At 39.0% G+C, this 25,977-nt stretch overlaps 1 protein-coding gene and 1 non-coding gene across 12 annotated transcripts in view; one reads left to right on the top strand and one right to left on the bottom strand.

Moving 5' to 3' along the window:
- The window catches only part of NRG3 (neuregulin 3), a 938,337-nt gene that overhangs the window by 286,668 nt on the left and 625,692 nt on the right, over positions 1–25,977 (top strand). The window lies entirely within an intron of this gene.
- TRNAA-GGC (transfer RNA alanine (anticodon GGC)) lies at positions 11,473–11,547 on the bottom strand. Its single transcript has one exon. It is a non-coding gene; the product is annotated as a tRNA-Ala (tRNA).

Below are 25,977 nucleotides of genomic sequence, written 5' to 3' on the forward strand. Positions count from 1 at the left end.
ATAGGGAAGAGGGTAGAGGGCACGTGTGGAATTGTCTGTATAATAAGCAGGCCTTTTTCTAGCCACTGTGTCCGGGAGACCAGGCCCTCTCTGGGCTGAGTTGCGCAGGTTCTCAGGCAGCCTCAGCAGTCCTTGGAAGAAAGGCACTTAAAAGTCACTCTTCCATATTCAGATTGATTCCTGGGAACATTGTAGCCACACCTCATTCAGTTCTGTTGCTCAGGGTTCCAAACAGTTCTCTGAGCTTTCCGGTAAGTAGAAATAGAAATCCAAGGTTCTTGATTGTCCAACAATACATCTTAAGCATTTAAGAAAAGTCTGTCCATCTTGGAAGGGGGCCATGAGTTCCAAAGTCAGGGTGACACCATATGACAGCAGCTAAGGTGAGAGCAGCCAGGAGCCCTCATCACAGCTTCTGGGAGGCAGGAACCTCACTGATTATTCCTCCTGCAAAAGTTTGCGTGGCACCAGTTCCCTCATAAATACTCAGTGGGTGGAGGAATGTATTGTTTCTGCTGGAGAAAGGAAATCTGCCCTTTTTAACCATGTGGGTTGTCTTCTTTTCAAGGAGGTGTTCGTTATTAAGGAACTAGATGAATTCCGTGGGTCAGCTCAGTTCTCTGAGTTTTCATTTCTACGAAATGAGGCTCCAGGGTGCTTTCTGTGTAGCCTGTATGTCAGGCACACAAGCCTCCTACACAGACCAAAAATTGTTCTGTAAAGACAGAAAGTGCATGAAACTTGGTTATGTATACATAGTGCTTGGAGTAGTGCACAGAGCATGATCACTACAATGCATTTGCTGTTTTTATTATTCTTGGTGATCTGGTTTGGGCTTATTTTATATTCTGATTGATAATTTTACTGTAAACTCACGCTCTGAATGTTGTCCCATCTTTTTACCCCTAAAAGGTAATGCTGTTGCCTATAGTTGGAAGGAAACCATATTATCCTAGATAAATAGCCTCAGAGGGCAAAAGGGTACATGGAGTCCCTGTACTTTTTAGCTAAGATAATACTAGAAAAAAGAAATGCTGTCCTAGGATGTAAGCAATTCTGATAAACTTGAGAAACAAACAAACAAAAAAAGGTCTTGGGATCTTTAGGCTATTCATGTTTTCCTTTCAAGAAAAATTTGTCTTTAATTCTTTACTCCCCAAATATGTAATTATTATAAACAAAACAGAAGCAATAACTAAATTGTTCATTGATACAGCTGCTTTGTTTAAATTGCTCTTCAAGTCTTAAGGAATTCTTCATAATATTACACTGACATAGTCTGATCAAAAGAGAGGACATTTAATTACAAATGTGCAAAGCAGCTAAAGTTTGAAAGTTAGTGGATATTTTGTCCACAATACCCATGTTACCTTATAAAAATAAAAACATTCTTGTTCCATTAACAGCCTCTGCTTCTAATCACTCAGCTTCAGTAAGCTATCCCTTCGCTAGTACTTCATATTCACTGAAAATATGGAAAAGAAATACTGAAACCCTTGCTTCAGGAAACACATAGCTTATCTGGCTACTTTCATGATTTTTTCAGATGCTAGATGGAAGAAAAAGATGCAGAAACACTATTTCCCTGGGTAGCGGATCAAAAAAAAAAAAAAGGGCAGATTTTATCTTTGCAATCGCTCCTAGGAGGAAAGACAAAATAAAAGATGGTTTAGAGGGAAAGAATAACATTTGTAATTCTTGGCTGTCTTATTAGTAAGAAAGTAGAAAAATTCTTGACATATGGATAACAACACTACACATGCTGACTGTTTGAGTGCGTATAATTCCAGTACGCAGTTCCAGTAAGCAAAGGAGATTTGAAAACCCCGAACTTCCTACGCAATCGGTCCTTATCAACATACTTTAATTTGGGGAAAGACTATATTTTTATCTGAGTTTTAAAGAAGTGTGTGTTCATTGATTTGTTTACTCACTCATTCATTCACCCTTTCCTCTAGTTTGAATTTATAGAATATCAGTTGGATGTAAGATCTTGAATCAAACTGTAATGTATTTTAAATAACTCAAGAGAGGATAAATAAGGGTATATACTAGTTATTTAATCTATTAACTTGTTCATTTGTTCCGTAAAACCTAGCAGATTGTACGCTGCCAAGCTTCTCAAGCCTAAACCAAAACTATGGAGCAAATTTGTGGGACTTCCTGAAGTCTTCCTTCCCCGGAGCCTAATATGAAATGTTGGTTGCAGCTCTACTTAATTCTTCACGATAGGACAGGTTCTGGGAGCTGATTCACTGAACACATAGTTCATGGTCTGAGTACATAGGTTGGGAAATTCTCTCAAATGAAAATTTAAGTCATCAGATAAACCAGTCTGTCTTCTCATACATCAAAATTTTAATACAGATATGTATTTGAGGCCCTTAAAATCAGTTATCTTAGATTAGAAGTAGTTTTTGGCATTTTATGTAAAACCTTGATTTTCTCATCTATCTGCACGTGCATTATCTAACAGAAGACCAGACAGCCAGATAGTGGGTTCTCACACAGCAGGGTGCTGTCTGTTGTGTACTGTTAGGACCACTGCTTATAAAACTAGGATTTTTAGATGGGGGCCGAGGAAGAAATCCATGCATACTGTCTACAACTTTACAAGTTCTGCTGTATTAATCTAGTCCCCAAAATATACTTTTTTTTTCCCTTTCAAAAATCAGTGCCCAGAATCTTGGTTTTTGAACGTGTGTGTGTGTGTATGTGTGTGTGTGTGCGTGCGCATGAGTGTGGAGAAGTAGAATAATGAAACACACTCCTGTCATGAAACTTCGGGAATTATACTGATGGAAGGTTCCCTAAGTCTTCGTTTCCTTATGTGCAAAATGGGCTAGGAAGTGGAAAAGGCAAGAAAATGGATGAGTCCCCAGAGCCTCCAGAAGGAACACAGTCCTGTCGACACCTTGATTTCCTTACCTGCAAAAATGTCGGGAAGTCTTGTAGGTGTTGGAAATACAATAGTGAACAAGAAAAAAGATTGCGTAAATGATGAATATATGCATTCCTAACACTCCGCTGCTACGGTGCATCCCCAGGTGGGACAATTGGTGCTGTTGTTGGGGCTGGTAGTGATACTAGTTATATGGCTAGGAGTGCGGTGGTGGTAGTAATTCTAGTACTGCTACTAGTAATAGTAGTAGTAACACCACTACTGGTAAAGCATCAGTAGCAGCAGTGACAGCAGCAGGTCAGTCACACTGACCCTTGTACCAGCCTGGATATTTCCAGACACACCGACGTCCACTTCTGATAACCGGTGCCTGCCCACCCAGTACCTAACATGCAGCAGTGATGTACATACTTACCGGGTGGAAACGTTGACTGTGTCTGTACGTAATTTTGTAATTGACAACTGGAAGAAAGACAGGCAGAAAGAGAACTCAGGCTAACACGATGGGATTACTCATCCTTCGTATTTCTCACAAGGACTGAAAAGATAGGAAAGGGGGAGGAGAGGAGCGGGGGAGATTGCTAACATTATCTGGCAAATATGTCCACTGTGTGATCTGATCCTAGCTTCTCAACAGTCCTATGAGGAAATAGGAACAGAGAGGCTGAAGTGGCTTTCCCAGGGTCACACAGCTAGTACGGTGGTGGATTTAGGCATAGGATCGGGCCTGTTGGTCTCCAAAGTCCTTTCTCTTTCCTTATACCCCTAGGTAAAGCTGAGAACTTCTTTTAGGTTAAACTAATGCAAAAGAGTTTAGAGTTGAAAGCTTCTGAGAAAGAGTTTGCAATATCCTTGTCCTATTGCCACTGAAGAAGGAAAGGGGACATTAAATTGAACTGAGCCAAGTTCAGTTTCAGTTAAACAAAAGAGGCAGGCTGAACCACAGGGCTGAAGTCCAGGGCGGGCAGCTTGAGCTTGGCAGTATTTAGATATGGTTGCAGTTGCAACTGTTGGAGCCAGAATGGCCTGCAGGAAGACTAGACTCTGGGCAGAAAACCTCCACTGCTTCCTCTGGTGGGAAGGAGTTTAACAAACAGGATTTTGGAGGACTTTAGCCAAAAGCTATCGGTGCTATCCTGTTGTTTAGAATGGTTTTGATTTCTCATAAGGAGTTAAATCACAAGTTATCTGAAATCACTTCTGTCATGAACTGTCCACTCTCTCTTGCGGTGTTTTAATCAGCTCTCCACGATTTCTGGGTCTATACTTGAGATTAAAAAGAAAGATCTTGGTGAAATCTACTTAAGGAGATCAACTGCCTTGTTAAAGAATAGTGGCTATTTTGATGGGAAGCCTTTAAATAGTGGTTATTGAGGAGCAAACCTTTAATTAGGACTAAAAAAAAAGTTGGCTTTTTCAGCAGGGAACTGGTAAAGGAGGTGCCCTTAGAAGAAAGAGTAATGTGAGTAGGAAACATAAAAGTGATCAGTCGGGTTACCTTTGAAAGGTAACTATTGTGAAGGGGAAGCTGTAGAACCCCTTTCAGTAGCTTTTTCTGTGACCACGTACTAAGTGTCTTAAAGAGATGCAAAGTACATTTTACTTCACGTAAAGTCAACAATAATGAATTAATTCAGTGTCTTCTGTATAAGAAATTATATTCAGTTCTGCTAAAAATTTAGAGTGAGATATAAGTCATGTTTCATAAGAACGTAAAACTTACAGAGGGAAATAATAAACATACAATCACGAGTATAGTGGCAATGAAAGGTAAAATCAAGTATTTCCTGAAGCCCTCCTGTGCCACCTATCAGGTGTGTCTAATTGTTTTTATTTTAAAGAGGAAGAAACAGCAGTTTAGATGGGTTGTACAGTTTGCCCAGGTTCACACAGGTATAGGTTCAGAGATAAGAGTCAGATTCAATTGTGACTCATCCCAAAGCCAGAACTGCATCCACTAAACCACTTGGCTCACATAAGACAGTGATTTGGAGGTGCGGGCTGAGGTGTCAGGTCTTTAAGGAAGAGGTAGCATTCAGTGTATGCTCTGGAGACAGAGTTATGACAAATGGAATTTTAGACTGTGGTCATTCCAGACTGGCAGTTTGTTGGGGCTGCATTACAGTTAGAATCAAGACCTCACATCCAACTGATATGCTGTAAATTCACACTAGAGGACAAAGGGTGAATGAAGGAGTGAGTGGAGGAATAAATGAACCCATAACCCAGGGGTATGTGGCTCTTGATCAGTTTCCCCTGAGTGACTAGCATTTGAGAAACTGAAGGAAAACACATCCACATATCAAAGTTAGCAGAGTTCACTGACCGCTTTTGAGAGAACATTTCCATATACCTCCTTCCGTCAATGAACGGTTGCTATTGAGTGAATATTATACAAGTCATATCATAATTCCTTGGAAATCATACTATCTACATCTGTGTAGATGGAGGTCACCTCTCCTCTGGTCAGGATGCCCTGATTGAATCCACATGTATAATTTGTTAAATCAAGATCAATGGTTTAAATGTCAGGGTCTCTACCAAAGGGGCTGATAGGTTCCTGTCTTTTACTGAAGCCCCCTTGATAAGTGAAGAAGGCATGGTCTTACAAGGGGGATGGACATGGACTGATCTGACTAGAAGAAAAACACATGTCAGAAAAATGACTGAATGCTGTTAGACAATATAAAATCTGATCCCCAAAAGTCCTTTAGCCCCAAGCACATTTGTGGGCAACAAGCTGTTCATGTTGATTGATGTGTGATCTACACACAGGGCGATGTTTTTAGATCAGATAAAGGCATGGTGGGGAGGACATGAATGTCAAGATGAAGGAGTTGGACTAACGGTGTAATTTGGTTATTTGGGGCAGAGAAAATAATAATTGCGGCTGTGCTTTACGAAGACCATCTGTGAGACATATGTAGGATGGATTGTAAAGAGGAGAGTGAGGACGGAGGCACCAGCCAGAAGGCTGTTGGAAAAGTTCAAGCAAAGCTAGGGGAACTTCAGGTTAAGTCAGTTGTAATGGAACAGAAGAGCTGGATTTGGATTCTAACGGGGGTTCTGTTTCCACAGAAGGGCGCAGCAGGTTGGAAGTAGATGGTAAGGCAGAAGAAACCATCAACACTGCCTTTCAGTATTTGAGCTTTAGTAATTCAGCTCAGTTTGTGTTTGGGTATAGTAATTAACATTTTATTTATTTATTCACTTATTTGTTTTTATTGAAGTGTAGTTGATGTACAAAATTATTTGTTACAGGTGTACAGTATAGTGAGTCACAATTTTTAAAGGTTACACTTCATTTAGAGTTACTATAAAATATTGGCTATATTCCCTGTGCTGTACAACATATCTTTGTAGTTCATTTTATATAAAATAGTTCGTACCTCTTAATCCCCTTCCCCTGTCCCTCTCGCTCACTGGTAACTACTAATTTGTTCTCTATATCTGGGAGTCTGTTTCTTTTTTGTTATATTCACTCATTTATTGTATTTTTTTCATTCCACATGTAAGTGATATCATACAGTATTTGTCTGACTTATTTCACTTAGCATAACACCCTCCAAGTCCTTCTGTGTTGTTGCAAATGGCAAAATTCCATTCTTTTTTACGGCTGAGTAGTGTTCCAGTGTGTGTGTGTGTGTGTGTGTGTGTGTGACATCTTTATCCATTCATCTATTGATGGACACTTAGGTTTAAAGATGAAAGTACCTTACTCTCTTCTACAGAGTAATGGCAAGATATAGTCACTGTGCAAGATCTTTAGAGATACTGTACATGGTAGCATTGCTTGGAAATATGACTTTGTCAAGCAAGAACGTATCCATCTTTCACAGGTGGTCTAATGTTAACAAAGCTCATAAGAGACATATACAATCAGCAGGTAAAATTAATAAGTTATAATATACAATAAAATAGACTGTCCTAGTATGGATAGGTTTAGTCCCCTTTCTTCCTTTAGATTATTCCACCATGGAAAACCAAATCATGAGAAGCAAAAGCAGAATGTTCCTTGGTGGACAAGGAATCCGAGCAATGAAAGTTGAATGGGTCAGATATTTAACAACGGCGGGGTGCGTTCATCTGCCCACAGAAATGGCCCTGCCCGTATGGCAAGCAATTAAAATCTCTCAGCAAGTCTCTGTTTTCCTGCATTGGTCAGGACAGGCTGAGTTTTGCCATGATAATAAGTGAGTCCAAAATCTCAATGGTTTAAAATGCAGATGGTTCTTTGTTGCTCAAGCTACATGTTCATTGCACTCTGGCTCTCTGTCTGATCCATGATATACTTACTTCATTATTAGAGTGATGGAGCAGCCTCTGTCCAGATCACTGCTGGTTGTCATGGTAGAGAGAAAAGAGACGTGTTGAACTGCTCTTCAAGTTGCGGCAAAGGATGTATCTCTCTTCAGCCCATATTCCATTAGATGAAGCAAGTTTTATATCCTCCCTGAGTTCAGCCAGGCAGGGATGAGTGAGGATGGAATAGTGCCTCTCACAGGGCACTAGAATATCTAGCATTTTGGAATGCAGTCTGTTACACTAGGTCAGGTTTGGATGGCAACTGAAATTTTGTCTCTGACTTTTTTTTTCTTCCTTATTTAAACTTTGATTATTTTCTTACATTAAATAAAAATGCATCAATCAGGTTACAGTAAGCTCTTTTTAGAGTGAGAAATTTTCTAACTCTTTTAGGAAATGTCATGTGTCTCTTCTATGATTCACTGAAGTGGACTGTTTAATTCAGTTCAGAACGGCACGAGCTTACATTTTGAAATCCACCTCACTCACTGTATAACCCACACATTAACAGGACCTTATAGAATCTGAGGAGCTGACAGGCTGTACAAGCCATGTATTGGTCAGGATAACTGCTGTTATTGTGTAGTTAGTTTGTAGTAAGCAGCTCAGTGTCTTGATACAAGAAAAGTGTCTTCCTTGTTCATATCATAGTCTGACGGCGGTCTGGGAGTATCTCCTCTGTGCCAGGTATCTTCTCTTAGACCCTCCACCTTCTCTCCCACTCTCTGCCTTGGTGTGTGCCCCAGAGGCTGTCCTCATTAGATTTCACCACCAGGTTCCTCTGCTGTCTGTTTCTGTTGGGTTTGGCCAGTGGAGGACAACCACAGAAGGTTGACTGAGAACAGGAGGACAGAATAGGTTGGAGTCCTTACTTCTTTTGTGCTCTCTCTGCAGGCAGCTTGCTTCTTTCAAAGGAAAATGCTCCAGTCAAGTGGCATTCTTCTTACAACTCTCTCTCTGTGGTTTCTGAAATCTGCTTGCTTCATTTGCCTCTTCAGGTCTAGGAGGGGGACTGTCTCCCCATTGTTGGCAACCCTGGGGCACTGCATCGTTCTTCATTGCTATCAGTAAAACTTGTCCTCACCTATGTAACTTGTTCCTTTGCATCCTCTTCAATTTCTCGGTCTGTGTGAGTCACATGGTATTTACTAGGACTCATATATATTCTCAAAGCAGTGGTCTGGGGATTCCAGCTCCTTGCATCTTGTGATGCTACCATCTTAGACACGTGAATGCTGAGGTTGTTGCAGGAGAAGAGACAGACTGTGGACACTTCAACAGGGGTTTGTGGCCAGCCCTGTACATGCAGATACTGCTGCCCACATCTCATTGACCGGAACCTAGTTACATGGCCCCAGCATAACTGAAATGAAGTCTTCTTGTGGATTCAAAGGGTGGGGAAAAAATGGGATTTGCTGAGCACAGCACTGTCTGTGTCACAAGTGGAGGTGAATGGTAGGTAGGTGCAAATGTTAAAATGAACTCAGAAGGATGATATTAAAGACATACGGGAGAAGCTTGGAGGATGCTTACCATGATGCCGAACTCAGCCAGGTGCATCTCCCCACCTCTCAGCCAGATGTCCTGACATTCACAGGTAACACCGTCCTTCTCCAGCTTCCCCAGGCTCTGACCTTCAGTATCATTTTGGATTCTCCCTCTTCCTCTGTTCATAGATTGTTAGGCCTAGTCCTACAGATTTCAGTTCTCTGGTTCTTCTGAGTCCCACCTGTTCCTTTTCATTTTAATAAACAGTGGACTGGTTTGATGTGCTAGGGGAAGCTGCACAAATGAGTGAGAATCGTTGGAGAGAGATTCTGTGGAAAAAAGACAGCAAACGGCAGACTCTCAGCTGTGCCCACAAACATGGAAGCAAAAAGAGATGTCATTAAGAGAGAGCAAGAAGGCTCAGTGAGAGGTTTAAGAATTAGCACAAAATCATGAAAGGCAGTGAAGTCTAAGAAGAGGGGCAGAGTCAAAGGTGACAAATTCGGGCAGATGTGAGGGGACACGCAGAAAGGAAGTTTGGGTGTTCGTGCTCACGTCCCCACCAACGTTGGCTTGGACCCAGGGACCGGGAGGTGACCCTGCACAGCCGCTCTGATGAGGAGGATGTTTCAGAGCCTTGAGTGCCTGCCTTCCTGTCACTGTCATGCTGGCTTCTTTTCCAACCTCAGCACAACAGCTTACCTGGTTCCTTCCCCAAAGGTCTCACTTTCTTCTTTACCTTCTACCACATCTATTTTTCAACTCCAGAAATAACTACTTCCTCCTTTCTGTTTTTGAATCATACCTTATTTGTGCGTTTTAATCACAGTTGGGTCGCAATCATTACTCCATAGGACTTTGATTCTTACTGATTTTCTCTTCCAATGACAGATGCTCTGTTAACCACACACACACCATTCAGTCAAGCTCTGCTTCTCTTCCTTCTGCCTAAAACCTCTTTGCTTCTCTGACTCCTTTGTAGATCTAAGAAAGTGGAGCCCTTTCTTTCTAAGGAATATGTTGCTGTTTGCCCTCTTCTCATCTCCAAAATCACCTGAACGTCTCCTATTTAATTTGCGTCTTCAAAGATTCAGTTTTCCATTATTGTTCAGGAATTAAGAACAGAGTTAGAACAAATAATTAGAAATCTCCATGACCACCTTTAAACAACACGTTTGGTCCCTTCCCCACCAGAGCCTGGCAATTTGCTAAACAAATGATTATTATCATTGGTGTAATAGGCAATTCTTCTCATTTTCCCCAGCTGACCCTCTGCTGGAATCGCTAATAAGCTGCAGAAGTGGACAGTGGCGGGCAGGAGGTATGGCTAGAACGGGAGGCCTTGCTAATCCACGGGGAGCGTGTCTAGGGATGAACATGTTGCAGGAATCGTCCTGTCTCCTGGGGGAGGATCCCCCATCTTTTCTAATCTCCCCGATACCAGGGTTACTGTGTACAGACTGAACCACCCTTGGGGACTGTTCATTGCTTTCTGTTTGGCTTTCCCTTCGGGCTGGCAGGAGTCATTGCCTGCTTTCCAGCGTCTGGATGCTTTGAATGTGCGCTGTGTTTCGTAGCGAGCTCTGTGACCTTTACACCAAGCTACGTGTTGAAATATTGCGGTCAATTTTTAAACGTATTCTAAATTTCTTCTCTGTCTGTAAATTCATCCTCATCTTTATCCCCCAAGTAGGAGAAATAGTGCATTTGCAAACTAATCACATGGCACACTTGCGAGGTACATTCCCGTACTCTGTGTGATTTAGGCCTCAAACCAAACAATGAGGTTGACATCATGAATACCGTGTTGCAGCTAAGGAAGTTGTGGCCGGGAGAGACTCAGGCCCTCGACTAGTGGGCTCTGGTGCTTTGCAGTTACCATGCTTGTATGCTAAGTCCCTTGGTCTGCATTTCTGCTTTCCTAATTGCTTTTGACAAAAGGAAGCAGGAACATGCTGGAGAAGCGATAGGCTTTCCAGATGAGTTGCTGGACTCAATGCCCTTGAAGGTTTGTTCCAGGCTGGATGTCTCTGGTTCTCTCCTGATTTAGTGCGGCAGTGCAGGACAGTCAATGTAACTGTCCTGGCTGAGTGAGAGAGCCGCTGGTTGACTCAGTTATTCTTTTCAGCAGTCATTTTTTTAGTATCTTCTATTTTTGTGAATTAGGAAAGGAATCCCAAGGCCTCCAAGGGAAATGTATATTTACTTGCACTCAGAGCTCAGTAGTAGAGAGCACGGGCAGCTTACTTCTGGGTGAGCAACAGCTCCTTTCTGCCCCGTAGCCCCTTATTCATAACATGGAGTGAATAAAATACCTACCTGTAGAATTTTTGTGACAGTACACATGTAAAGTGCTTAGAACGGTGCCTGGCAGACAGTAAGTTCTCCATAGACACCAGCTGGCTTTATTTTGTGTAAAAATAGAAAAGATGTGTAAGGAATTTGTCATTAAAAAAATGATTAGCATCAATTGATTTATAGCTTAAAGTTGCTTATAGTATTTGACCATGAATTTTTGCAAAACATTTTCTAGGCACAATCTCATTTAACCCAAACTATCAGATAGTAGCAATTATTATTATCGTTTAATAGGTGGGGAAACTGAGGCATAGGGAAGTTATTTAACTTAAGTCTTGTAGGTATAATTTACATAAGAAAGAACCAAACAGGTTTGGAGAGAGGCAATAGTTCTAAGTCATATGCTAAGCCTTTCTGGTCTATCTTAGATTAAACAATGATTAAATAAAATTAGAAGCGTTTTATTTTTATTTTTTTAATGGAGGTACTGGGGATTGAACCCAGGACCTTATGCATGCCAAGCACACACTCTACCACTGAGCTATATACCCTCCCCTCAAAAAATAAAATTGGAACCCTTTTAAATGCAATCGGAAATAGTATCTTAGAATTGCACCTGTATTCCATCTCTACTATAATCAGACATTTAAAATTATGTACCTCGATAAGTCACCGTCATGACCAACATTGTCAATAACGAGAGTAGATCTTGCAGTGAGTTTTTATTATGAGGCACTTTCATTGTCTCACCTAAAACTGGAAGAGCCTGGAATGCAGGAGGATACGCCGCACCCTTAACCATAACGCTTTCCCACCTTGCTCTTCGTTTTGTCGATTATATAAAAGAACATTCAGAACATCCGTTTGATGATCTTTGTTCTTTGGTCTTCCCTGAACGAGTGTCAGTGGATAGGAGGAAAACTATTTAAGACACATGTGAGAGAAAAAAAAAAAACCTACAGGAAAGTCAAGTAAGAAAGATTATTTTCAAAAACAAAACCATCTAGCTTTTAGCTAATTCATCACGGAGATAAAGCAACAGTTTCATGCCTCATAACAATTTAATAAATATTACTAAAATATGGCAGCCGCCACCACGACTCGTTAGCAAGCTGTTTGTGTAATATAAAGTTATCCAGAGTTATTCTGGGGAGTTGGTTTGTCAGCGTAGTACACACCATCATCTCTGAAGAAAGTCAGGAACATATGGTCCGTGCGCATCAGCTAACCCCTGGGGATTGCACCAGAATCCCTCTTCTCACTGCTTCATGACATTGAGAGGAGAGATGGAGATAAGATAAGGGGGGGAGAGAGCGGTGGGAAGAGAAACATTGATTACTCGAACTGTAAAATCGCACTTGGAAGCATAAATCAAGAATCACAGAGTTAACATCTTCAAGGAATCTGTTAAGATACAAGTTGAACATTGCAACATCGGAAGTCTCCAGAATACAAATTCTGGATCTTGGCACACAGTTAAATTAATCATTTCAGTAACCACAGTAAAATGCTGCAGATAGCATGCTACTGGCCCACATAAATGAGTCGAATACCATCTATTTATCAAAATCAACATTCCTTTGAACATATTTTCAATGTTTGAAATTCTGAAGTTTACATACATATTAAGCCATCTCTCTCAAAAGGAATATGATATATTTTCTAATGTAAAGAGGCCTGTCTTGTCCCAATTAAATCTGTTTGAATAGAAAACTGTAGAGCTAACCACATCTGTCAGTGATCATTTATGTGTGAGTAGAATTATGTACTTTAAGGATTATGCTTATTTAATAAGCATCCCTGCTCCCTGGAATTGGGTGATCAGAAACTTTTTTTTACCCAACGATATTACCATTAAATTCTGGAATAACTAACGGCGCAGGATAAGGCCTGACTATTAGTAGGAACAGTAAAATAATAGGTCAGTACTTTGCATTTTGGACCGTCTTTCTCATGGAAACATGATCTCAGGAGTACATTTTCCACACAGTTCGGTAGGGCTCTTAGGAATGCATTGTTTTTGTTTATTTGGAAAACTTTTAAAGGAGGTATTATTTTATCACGTTTACATTTGTGTTCTTTCGTTTTAATTTGCTCTAAAATCCTTTCGGTCTCACATGATACCGTGCATCTAGGTAAGATACTGCCCCAAACCTTCCCCCATGCAGAGCCAACCCTGGGTCATTTGAAAAGTGTGGCTTTGTAACCATTTCGTAAGTAAATGTAATTAAGGAAAAAGCAAGGGCATGTGCTTCAAATAGATATAATATCTGTGTAACTTTTTACTTAAAATTTGGATTACTTCAAGGAGCAGTTAGATTAGGATGTGTCCATATTGATGTGGATATAGATATTTATGTACATGCAAATGAAAGTTTCCTGAGAAAATAAATAAACGGAGAAGTACAGGAAGCAAACTGGAATATGACGACGCTATATCCAGACAAGAGGCTTTGTATAGCGAAAAAGAGAACATTACATTTGCTGACTACAAAGATTTGAAAAACCGAGTTAATATTACATTTATTTAGGCCTCTGAGGCTCAGTCAGGCTGTTCTCAATGAGTCTATTTTAAGGTGAAGTTATTACAGGCTGGCTCCCATCTCACAGAAATTATTTGAAGTTGTTCTATGTGGCAACAGCCCACCTCATGTGATTGCACTCTGAAGCACTCCAGCTAGAAGGCGGCTGTGTGACTTGAAATTTAAATATAAAGCAAATTCAGTCAGGGGCCAGGGTGCCAGCCTGCTGGACAGCCATACTGGGAGGAGGGAGAGGTGAAGGGCAGGGGGCCGAGTGGAGACTGGGATGTGCGAAAGGGAAGACTTCAAACTTGGGGGCTGGAAGAGACCGGGTGAGGCAAGAAGCGATGTGTTGCGAACTGAATAATTCATGATGCAGGACTAATTTTGACTCTGGAGAAAATTGCTTTCTCACTGTGCCAAAAGCCAGGCAGTGAGACCAAAAATCAAAGAGGAAGCTAAATGGAAGGGGAAAAAACACCCAGAATCAGCACAATATCAAAATGACAACTTGTCTAGGGCTGCGAGTGTTGTCAGAACACGTGCATGCACATTTGAAACCTTACCTAGAGTTGAGCATCCCTGTTTGTGCACATACTGATTGGAATGCAATAACAGGTAAATCTTTTATAATTATCTTCAAAAATAGCTCCTTGGTATTATCGCAGAGACTTCCAGTGAGGAAATAAGCATTCGTATTTTTCATTGGCACTTGGTGAAAACACACTGCACGTCTTGGTATATAGTATAAGGGATCCATCATCATTTGGTACTTACAAAATCACATGGATGCCAGAACTGACCTTTAGAGTTAATTAACAAAGCTGCCATAAATATGAAACTTGATAAATGTTAATATTTATTGGATTCCTAAAATCCAGATGGCTTTCCTTCCAGTTTCCTTCGTAAATGGAATTAAATAAGAGTACTTCTAAAACACAACCTTAGGCATTCTTACTAACACCTGTATACTTGATTCTTATTTTTTTTTAATGATTAGAAGGAATTATGAGTATTTCTAAAGACAAACCACTGATTCAATTTTAAGCCATCAACCAAGCTATAAACTATAGACATTTCTGCTCAAGTATAACCAAATTTAGTATCGTGATCCTTCATTTCCTTTTCTTTAAAGAGTTTAAGCAGCTTCTCAGCAGGTGAACACAGGATGCTAAGATAATGAAGATGTTTGAGGCGAAGTCTTGCTCCTTTCCTCTCATTTCGTTTGTTTTGTTTTCTAAGGAAAAGCCAGATTCGGCTCCAGGGAGTAGAAGGGCGTCCCTGGCAGAAAAGAGGCCATCCCTTGAGTGGCTGAGTAAGAGTGTGTGCCCCGCGTGCTCGTAGGTAGCCAAGAGCGTCTCCCGAGCCAGAGCAGGATTTCTAAAAATCACCTTCTGGCAGAGATGAGGGCTTTTCCTTCGTGGTTTGCACTCTGGTATGGGGCTGATGAGACATCCTTCTTCAGGACTGGCTGGAAATAATAGTTAACTAGATCTAGGCGGCCATCAGCAATTCAGTGTAAAATTCAGCTGAGCGTGCCTAGCCCTCCCAAATGCATTGAGCTTTTGCTGTGGCACCTGGTAGGACACATTATTCAGTTTATCTTACCGAATATGGAGTTTGGAGACAGGACAGCCGGCCAGCTGCACGGAGCATATGACCCTCTGAAGGGCTTGTGTTTCAGGGGACAGAGTGCTGGCTTTGTCAGGATGCTTGCTGTCTCCATTTTAGGTCCCTGCATTTGCAAGGTTGCCATGTGGGTCAGGATGCAGGAAGGGGCTGTGTCAACAGGTAGAAGATCTGGGTTCTAATTCTAGGTCCTCCACTTGCTAGTTCTTTGTTCTTGGGCAAATCACTTCAATTGGTCTAGCTTTCATTTTCTCATATGTAAAATGATCATTTTCCTATTAGTCGGAACCATATGAAAATTGCTGATACTTGACTGACTTTGGCAAACACCAGTTTCTTATGATTCAAAATAATTTGTATTCCTGAGACTTGTTCTGAGGATCAGGTGAAAAACACCTCGTACATAATCACACAAATGCAAATTGCATACTTGTCCTGCTATAGTTAACAATTTGTGGAGACTCAATGAGATAGTATCTGAAAAGCAAATAGTGGCATGAAATAAAAATCAGTTCCCTTCAGTGTGATTCCAACCACTTTAATTCCAGCCACTGTTTTGAACTTAACACTTCTACAGTGTTTTACAACTTAGAAAGTGCTTTCACATAAATTAGCATATTGCTTTCTATAACAACCCAATGATAAGGAGATGGATATTGCGTAGAAGTTGTGACTTGAGCTGGGTTGTACAGGTGGGTAGTGAGATCTTGCACACGGCCATGTATACTGTATAGTCATAGCTGAATGCTAGTATCTCAGGATTGGTGAAACATTCAGCGTGGGAAGCAAAGCAGTCATGTAGGCATGCTACTTTCCAGTCTGGCAATCAGAACCAATTAGATCAGTGATCTTCAAATACTTTGATCACGCGATGCTATATGTAACAATGCTACGTGCATGAACCATCAATACATGTGTGATTTTTTTTTCCTAGAAATTGTCTATGCATAACAGAAGTAACACCTTGTGTACATTATGAAATACACATACCATCAAAACTTTCAAAGAAAAAATTTAGAAATAAATATTTACAAGTTCTGATATTTTTTCCCTATGTCCCAAAAGACTGCACGGTTATATTACAGCTGCTTAAATGGAGATGCTGGTAGATTTGTATGTCCTGTGACTCCCAGTCCCTCCAGATGGCCCCCAAGACAGAGAAACCTTTGGGAATTGTCATCAGGTCAGAATGGCTTTTGAACTCAGTGAAGGTAGAACTTGAACATGTGACTCATAGGGGAGGAAGCAGTTAGGTGTTGACAGCCTTACTTGGAGTCAAAGTTCTTGTCACCCAACAATCGGACTTTGTGCAAGGTGCAAGCTCCTTCAGCTTCAATTTCCTAAATGTGGGTTTATTTTGGGATAATAAAATAATGAAGTATTATATGGAAAGTACTTTCCAATCTATGTTATAAAATACGAGACATTATCAGTGTGCTTATCTTTGTTGTCTACACCAGCATCTTGGGTAACGTAGGCAACACTGTATAGGTTTGTTGAGTAAATGAGTCAGAAAGGAAAGAACACATTATCTTGTTATGTCACTAAGAATGTTTCCAGAAACAGAAAACACGTAAAAATATATTTTCAGAGCAAGGCTTTTTGGTGTTCTGTTTGTTTGTGTCATTTCACACAATAAAAATCCAGAGATAAACAACTCCAGAATTGGTTAATTTCATAGCTCAAAGCCGTTGGAAAGGACCCACGTTCTTTCTAATGGATCCACGGAGCTTTTTTGAACAGTTAACTCTCTTTGGCTGGATCTCTTCAGTTACCAAGATGCTGCCACAGTTCTAAGCAGCAGCGAAGACGGCAGTGTCCATGGGTTTAGTGGCTGGTGTTATGACACAAATCCATTCTTTCACCAGTCTAGGACAAGAGCAATGATCCTGGTGGGATTTCTTTAGCTTAGGGTTGGAGAAAGAACCAAGCCTCCCTTAAAGCGAAGGAATTTTATGATCAAGAAGGAAATGTTGGTCTGGCCATCAATTGGGTCATCAGCCGACCGCAGTGCTTCCTTCACTAGCCTGTCCATGGCTTGATGCTTGTCCTCACAGGGGCTCCAGTATCTCTCCTGGGATGTGGGACCACCCGATGTGTGAGCAAGGCAGGTATCTGATCGTGTACTATCATGCTTTTTTATTTTTATTTTTGACCTGTATCTCACAATGACTTCTCCACAATTTTCTTCAGATACTAATAGAAATAAGGAAGTGAAAATGCAAGCTAGGGTGTCACTCCATTCTTCTCATTCATCTTACTGAAGTTTTTGGGTTCTTACTCGTGACCCCCCTCCATGGCAAATAGCAGTTAAGTACTTATATCTAGGGAAGTCCTCTTTTATTAATGTGAAGTTAATTAAGAACATGTGCGTCTCTGACACTTATCATTACAGTGAGAAGAAATTAATTTTTCAAGTCCAGTGAAATTTCATTAAGCCAAAAGCTTTTTACCTCTTATAATAAGACATGGGAAGACTTATGAGAAGTAATTGGCTGAATTTCTGGAACAGATGCATTTAATAATAGGTCAGATGAGCAAAATGACTATAAATCGAATTGAATTGCAGGACTCCTCAGGTAATAACAAATGGGACGATATGGCTTACAGGTAATATTTTGACTTCAGATCATTTAACATATTCAGGATTCATTTTTCTAGTTTCACTTCTTGCTTTTTTTCCCCAGCATTCTTTTAAACTTCGTATGTTAGAGGTCTCACTTCCAGCGACTGTTTGTTCATCTCCAATTCAAAGTCTATTTATATTTTGTCAGGAATCATCACTACAATCACTATGTTTAGTATGATTGTGGATGTATGTGTGGGTGTGTGTGTGTGTTGCACAAATTTTAAGACAGTTTTACGCAGAATCATCTTCAGTTACTGTTTTTCAAGCCATTACCATGACAAGCCAAATTGTTCTGAATAAATTGTCATTCATGGCTGAAGCAAGCATTTGTTTTTCAACAATTTGTTTTCACACACCTTAACTTATACCAGGCAGACAGACTTGGAGTGATGCCATCAGACTTATATATGGTACTTTAAAACTCTATTTTATATTTATAGTTTAAAAAGTGTGGTATTTCTAATATTCTATGGACTTAATTTTTTAGGCAGTGTGTCTTTGTAGTTCTAAAAAATTTGATAATTATCCAGATTAGATGCTTTGTAAACAATTAAAATAATACATAATCACTTATGGAAAATGTGCCAGTTCCTTACTGCAAACTATCTGACTTGGTGTATGGTTTGTAAGGAAAATCCTTGGGTATTTTTGTATATTTTATGTTCCTGGACAAGGCCAGATGATTTCCTTTAGCATCAAGGAAAAGGAGCACTTAGAAAGTGTTGAAAATCAATTACCTTGTGATTTGATATCTACTCTGGAGCATAGTCTGAAATATCAGTGGTGGTTTAGAGAAAAGTTTTTCGCATATTTTTAACACTGTCTTTCAAAATGTTTTAACCAGCATTATTGTTTTTTTGGACTCAAAAGTTGTGTATCAGCTTAATGATTAAAGGTACAGAGAGTGACATGCTTTTTTTTTTCACTAGAAAATTAATCAAAACCAGCCCTCAGAAACCAGATTTTCTAGTCTTTGTCCAGTCTACCGTTTAGCATAAAAAGGATTCTCATATTGCGTTTCTGCAGATCATGCATACTGAGCAAATCCAGACAAAGCAATTCTTCTGCTGATCTTGAATTAAGATAGTCTTTTCACAATTCAAAGAAAGAAATTAATGGGTATGACTTTTTCAATTAAAGCTATTCTTTATTAAATTTCTTTCCTGAAATTGTTTGTCTTCCAGGAAGGCCTAGGATGAGGCAAAAGTAAAACTTGGAAACTGCAGCTTCCACTCCATGTGATAGGGTTTTGGTGAGAGTGTCTACAGGAGTGGTGACCTTTGTCACTCTGGTAATATGGCCACATTTCCAGTGGCTCCTAATGTGGTTAAGACCGTGGATTCTGCAGCCTGACTGCCTGGTCTCCATCACTCTTAGCCAAATCCTAGCTCAGATGCTCTAAAGTGTCATTCCTGGACCAGTAGCATCAGGACCACCTGGGAACTTGCTACAGATGCAAATTCTCAGGCCCCAGTCCAGACCTACTAAATTGAATCCTCTGTGGGTGGAGCCCAGAATCTACATTTTTACATGCCCTCCAGGTGATTCTGATGTTGCCTAATGCTTGAGAACCACTGTCCTAGATCCTGAAGTGCACACTTTACTTAATATCTTTGTGCTCCACTTTTCTCCAGTTGTAAATGTGGATAATAGCAGTGTTTATCTCATAGGGTTACTGCAATAATTAAAGAAAATCACATAGTGATTTCTGCAAAAATGCCTGGCATATAGTGAGTAATCTCTAAACACACAGAGCAAGTATACATGGCTTCTATGTGCTTCAACATCTAAGAACATTTGGAAACCAGAGTTTAATATTGCATTTCTTTCTGAAGTCAGTCCCTACAGAAACTAAGGCTGCAAATCCTCAACAGGAATACTCCTTTTAACAAGTGAAATATTATTAAAATTTAATTTCATAATGTCTTTCATTAGTTTTGTATTTTTTAAATGCCTATCTTTAACTTCTAAATGAAATTCATTTTTCTTTCAGTACAAATACTTTTTTTCCCCTTGGCTCTCACCTTCATTTCTACTTTTTTCATTTTCTTTTTGGTCTGGATATTTCCTTGAACAAGTTTTCAATATTCTAATAGTGCATAATATCAAACACCCAAAGAAAATACACTTTTGGAAAGACTGATGGGCTCAAGTTAATGAATATGAATGAGTATCCTGTGTTTAATATATAAGCAAGATATCACCTTTTCTCTGTCATGCAAATGGGAAGGTAAATATAACATGGTCATTAATAATAATGAAATAAATGCCATTTTCTATCAGCGTTTAGGTTATGTCATACATTTTAATAAGGTTCAATTGTATTAGGGATCTTCTTGGTATAAACATTTTCTTAATTTATTCTTTTTACCAACTGCATAGAAATTCACTGCAAAAATTCAGTTCAGAGTTGGAATATGGAGCTAATGTTTTGAATATGGTTGTTATCTATGAAGCAGAATTTTATAATATCAGATGTATTTGCAGGGAGATTTGGGGTCCAGCTTAGTTCAGTCATGGAGGACACACTCTGCGCTCCACACTGTGGTGGAAAATACAGCATCTCCGGCATACTCCCTCCCTCAGAGGGCTTTCGTCTCCGGCTCACTCCCCTGCCTTCCTCACTCAAGTCCCTCTGCAGTCTAGCACCTCTAGCCTCTGTATCTGGCTCTCTCTCTGTACCTGACTTCTTTGCTGTGGTTCATACCCTGATGATTTTCCCATCTAGATGCATGTGCGTCTTTCCTTATGCTCTCTTCCTTACCTAAAAAGCCATCCACTGGCTTTTCTGAGTCACTCCCATACTCTCCTCTATTTTCTGGATTTTAATCTGAGTTTAATAAAAATGTTTCCTGAGGCCTTGTCTTGTGGGCACTGGGATTAGAAATAAAGGGCTAGAAATGGAGGTCTAGTTGATTGATGGGTTGATTGCCTCTAGGGAAGTCAGGAGCTGGACTTGCAAAGAATGGCTAAGAAAAGAACCCTGTCTGTAGGGCTTTAAAAAAAAAAAAATGCAAAACTGTTCAGCTTGAATACCTGAGTTTGTCCATTGTTAGAATTCTAAGTGCTTCTTGAAATGATTAAAGGAATGTTTGAGATTTTGAGAAAAACTTACAAATTGTCCTGCACACATATTAATGAAATGTGCTACATCAAAGAACTTCTCATCTTGAGCAATAAGTAACCAAATATGTCCATAGTAGAATTATATTAATTTAGACACAGGTTTCTTAACATCTGCACTATGAAAATTTGGGGTTGGATAATTCTTTGTTGTAGCATTGGGCTGCCCTGTGTGTTGTAGGCAGCATCCTGGCTCTACATACTGCATGCCAGTAGAGACATGCCCCTCCCCTCCATCAAACCGTGGCAATCAATATTGTCTGCAGACATTGTCAAAATCATCCTGAATTGCAATTCACTTACCCAGACTGTAAACAGTTTTGGTGAAGAAATTCAATTCTTGATCTATTATCCTACTGCTTTACTTACATAACTGTGAAAAATGTTTTTTTTTAATTGAAGTATAGTCAGTTATAATGTGTCAATTTCTGGTATACAGCACAATGTACCAGTCATGCATATAATATATATATATATGTATACTCATATATATGTACACATATATATGTATATTCATTTTCATATTCTTTTTCATTAAAGGTTGTTACAAGATGTTGAATATAGTTCCCTGTGCTACAGAAGAAATTTTTTTAATCTATTTTTATATATAGTGGTTACCCTTTGCAAATCTCAAACTCCCAAATTTATCCTTGCCCATCCCCATTTCCCCTGGGAACCATAAAATTGTTTACTATGCCTGTGAGTACGTTTCTGTCTTTTTGTAGATGAGTTCATTAGTGTCCTCTTTTTTCTTTTTTCTTTTTTTAGATTCCACATATGAGTGATCCCATATAGTATTTTTCTTTCTCTTTTTGGCTTACTTCACTTAGAATGACAATCTCCAGGATTCATTTTAATACCTGCTTAACCCTATACAAACGTCCATTAAACTTCAGCAATTTTGACCCAATTTTGAGTTCCTTTCCAAATGATTACTTTTTGGGCCCTCTGTATATAAATCTGTTATTTCTATTTTCTTAAATGTTCCAGATGCTTTTATCTAGCACAGTTTACCATAGGAAATTAGTTCTAAAACCTTAATTGTCTTGATACTAATGGGCACACAAGATTGTAATGAATTAAAATGCCTTACCTTTTAATGGTATCACATGAATAAAAACATCTCCCTTGCCAAATTTCACCTCAATGCTCTGAATTTAAAGAAAGAAGGGGACAATACTGTATCATTAAACCAGGAGGAAAGATTAGAAACACAACAGATACACACAAAAACACATACACAAATTTAACTCAATGAGGATTAAAAACCGAGTAGAATAATGTATAAATGCATAAAGATCATAACAAAAAAGTCATGATGATCAAAGACAACTAGAAGGTATGCATAGAGAAGAAACAGACCTACCCTACAACAAATACATACAAGTTGAAATGAGATAATTATTTTACTATTAAGACAGGAGAAAAATACAAGAGTGGGAAGATCTTATGATGCTTCAGTCACGTGCACATCCATGTGTATTTCTGATCTTACTGGATACATGTCCCTAAATCTGCTGAAGGCATTTGAATAGCTTCCCTTGCTCAGGATGTAGTGATATATATTTTATAAAGCTCCTAACTATATGGGGTTTATTTTCAGGGCTATAGTATGTGAAGAGGTTTTAGGAAGGTGAGTTCAAACCCAAGCTGGGGAGTTGCATCTGGAGGTAGATTTCTCATAAGTACAGATGTAGAGGGAGTAACAGCTTCAAGAAACCTTCAAGGTTATATTTATGGTAGACAATTAAAATCAAATGTTGCTGCATTAAGGATCTTCTGGAAGAAGAAGATCCAGAAGGTCTTCCTTGAGTTGGGAATGGGGGTGGCATTTAGCTGAGGATGGGAGTTGAGGGGAGTATGTAAGGCTTTTATTAGAAATATGCTTCCAGGGGGAGGGTATCGCCCAAGTGGTAGAGTACATGCTTAGCATGCACAAGGTCCTCGGTTCAATACTCAGTACTGCCTCTAAAAATTAAGTAAATGAATAAATAAACCTAATTACCCCCCTCCAAAATAAATAAAGTAAAAAAAAAAAAAGCTTCCTGATCTAAAAAAGGTCCTAAATATCACACTTATTTCTCAATACCAGATGCTTAGGATGTGCCATGCATCCATATGTGATTCCTAAGTTTTATTTTGTTTTACTACTACTTTTAAATGATAATTTTTCAAGATCTTTAGGAATGTACTTAATCCATGTTTTTTTCATAAGTTGTGGTTTTAAAATATGTAAAGCTCACAGGGGGAAAAAGTCCAAAGTAGAAATTTTCCTCTGGTGCTTCTGCTTCCTTCCCTGTCCTGCACACATGGTGGAGTGAAAACTACTGCAGCAATTCCAAGGGAAGATGTTTTCACTTTGCAACGTCTTTAATATTTATAAAATGGTTAGCACTCTTGATTATGGGATAGATTTGATTTGGAACTCAGGTTTTTTTTCTAGGCATATATTTTAACTTGAATTCCACTTATGGCCAAAAAAAAAAAAAAAAAAAAATTTCGCAAGACAAAGAAGAAAAAAAAAATTAGGTCACAAAGTATAAAAGTCAAAAGCAGTTGTTCCAAACTTGTGTTTTATATATTCTCTCAGATTTTACTTTCTTATTCTGTATTTCTCAACAGCTTTCAAATAGGGTCACCAAGGCACAGCTTTCCAGTCCCCCTAAAATGCAGCTTTTTGATCCCAGAATCTAAATGCCTTCAGCCAATTCTTCTGACCATGCAAATTGTCTCAAATTGACAATTGACTCTACGACTGAATTTGTGATAGTCTTGAAATCACAGTGGAAAAAGAGATCTCAGTGTCATTTTAAGAACTGGTTCACTACTGGGCGCTCAACAAACCAGATGTGAAAAAGTAAGAATGGCATGTGTCCACAGTAGATGGAGAAGCACTCAAACCCACACCCATAAAAATGCATGCATACCATGAGCCTGTATCCTGATATTCCAAAACACAGGAAGAAATGTATTAAGACAGTCAATAAATAAAATCTCTCCAGATGGAAGATTTTATAGAATACTCTGATAATTTAAGCTAAGTTTGCGTAGGATATCCAAAGAGATAAATGAAGATATATACTGCTAAAACATTTGCTACCAATAATGGAGCAAAGGCATGTGAATTGATATAAGAAAGGTAATTAGCAAGTGAATCAATTAAAGATCTTGGATATGAAAAATACAGCAATGGTTAAAGAAGAAATTAGTGAACTGGAAAGAAATAATAATTATAACTACAGCTGATCATTTTACTCCACACATTTAACAGAATTCTTCTGTGGTTCCCTTTGCTTTAAGATAAAAATTTAAATTCTCAGCTTACATGGCCTATACACCCTATAAGCCCCAGCTAAATTTTCCACATCTTCACCTCAGACCCCTTTGCTCTCTTGTTCTCTGGGCTCTAGTTTTTCAACTTTTTTCTGATGCTATTTCATTTTGCCACATTTTGGCCTTGCAGTAGTTAACATTCTTTGAAATACCAGTGGTGTCAGCATCCCAGGCAAGATTTCCAAGTAGGGTCAAGGGTCCCGATTATTCTATATTGTTGTGGCCTCAGTACAGGGATACTTATACACTTATTTACGTACGGTGAGAATGCGAGGACCAAAATGGCAGAGTTTAGGCTGTTCTGCTAATTGCCATTGTCTCAACACTTAAAATAAAGCCTAGAGTCTAGGAGGTAACTAATACACATCTTGTCAAATATTTAATTAGTGTGGTTATATGATTATTGGCTGAATTCACCTACACTAAGAGTTCCCTGAAGGCAGTGCCAGGCTGTTTTCTTTGTCAGGGTATCCTCTGTCACAAGTACAGTGTAGACATAAAGAAGATCAATAAATATTTGCCCAGGAGTAAAAGTGTAATTTTAAGGTGCATTAAAGCCGGATGCCTAGAATTATGGCTGTGTTCATGTCTGCCCCCTCCAGTAGACTGAGTTTCCTGACTGTTCCTTTTTTATTCATCTTTGAACCTCTGCAGAGCCCAGCACAGTCTTTTTCAGTAAGTGTTAGCTTACTGATTATTTGGTTGAAGAAGCAAATGAATGAAAACATCTACAATAATATTAGCAAATAGGATGTAAGATATGAAAAGCCTTTTTTACTGAAACCACAGGACTTAACCCTAGGATGCTGAGCTGAAATCACACCAGGAAAATTAACTTAACAGAACACATCAAAAGAAGACATTGTTAAAATCTATGTAATTATCTCAATTGCCAAGGAAGTATCTGATAAAAAGTCAACAGCTGTTTGACATAAATATACCAAAAGAAATAGGAAGAAATGATGTGTTTTGCACAAGGCAAAAGTATGTGTTTCCTCAAGCATTACCTTTAATGTAGAAATACAAGAGACATTCTAAAACAACCAGGAATGAAACAGACATGCCTTAACCTCACCATTGCTACTATCATGATTTAAGTTTTAAGTAATAAAGAAAAATAATGTTGAAAATATAAATACTAGATCTCAAAGTCTTTAGTATGCTACTTGGGTGATACTAAGGGTAAATTAGCAGGTAAAACATTGCTATTTTAAATGTGTCTCCTAGAGAGAAAAAGAAATAGCGTTGTTTAGGATCATGACTGAAAAACCTAAAGGTTAGTAAAAATAATACACTAAATGCTAATATGGGAATATAGGAGACCAAAAAGCAGCAAGTGAAAAAAAAATGACAAGCTATAACCACAGCATTAAAACTTAAAATCAGTTGACTATAACTTGCAAAAAAATGAAAATGGATAACATTAAAAAAAAATAAGAAAGCTACTATTTGCATTAGTTAGACATTGATATCTGGTAGGATAAAATCTAAGCATAAATTATTTCTCATGCACATCACACCTTGAATTGTGTCTCTTTTTTCCCTGTGAGAAACAGGATGAGAGAATTGCTCAGCAGGTAGAGTAGATACACTAAGCCGGGTCACCTGGTTTGATCCCTGACTAGAGGCATTTCGCACTATGACATCGGGGCCAAGGAAACACAAATAGCAGTAAAACATCAGAGGAGCATACATGCAAGCTAGATGCTCACACACACACATTTTAATCCAAATAATTGAGATCAGAG

Source organism: Camelus bactrianus, chromosome 11 (assembly GCF_048773025.1).
Source record: "Camelus bactrianus isolate YW-2024 breed Bactrian camel chromosome 11, ASM4877302v1, whole genome shotgun sequence".
NCBI lineage: Eukaryota > Metazoa > Chordata > Mammalia > Artiodactyla > Camelidae > Camelus > Camelus bactrianus.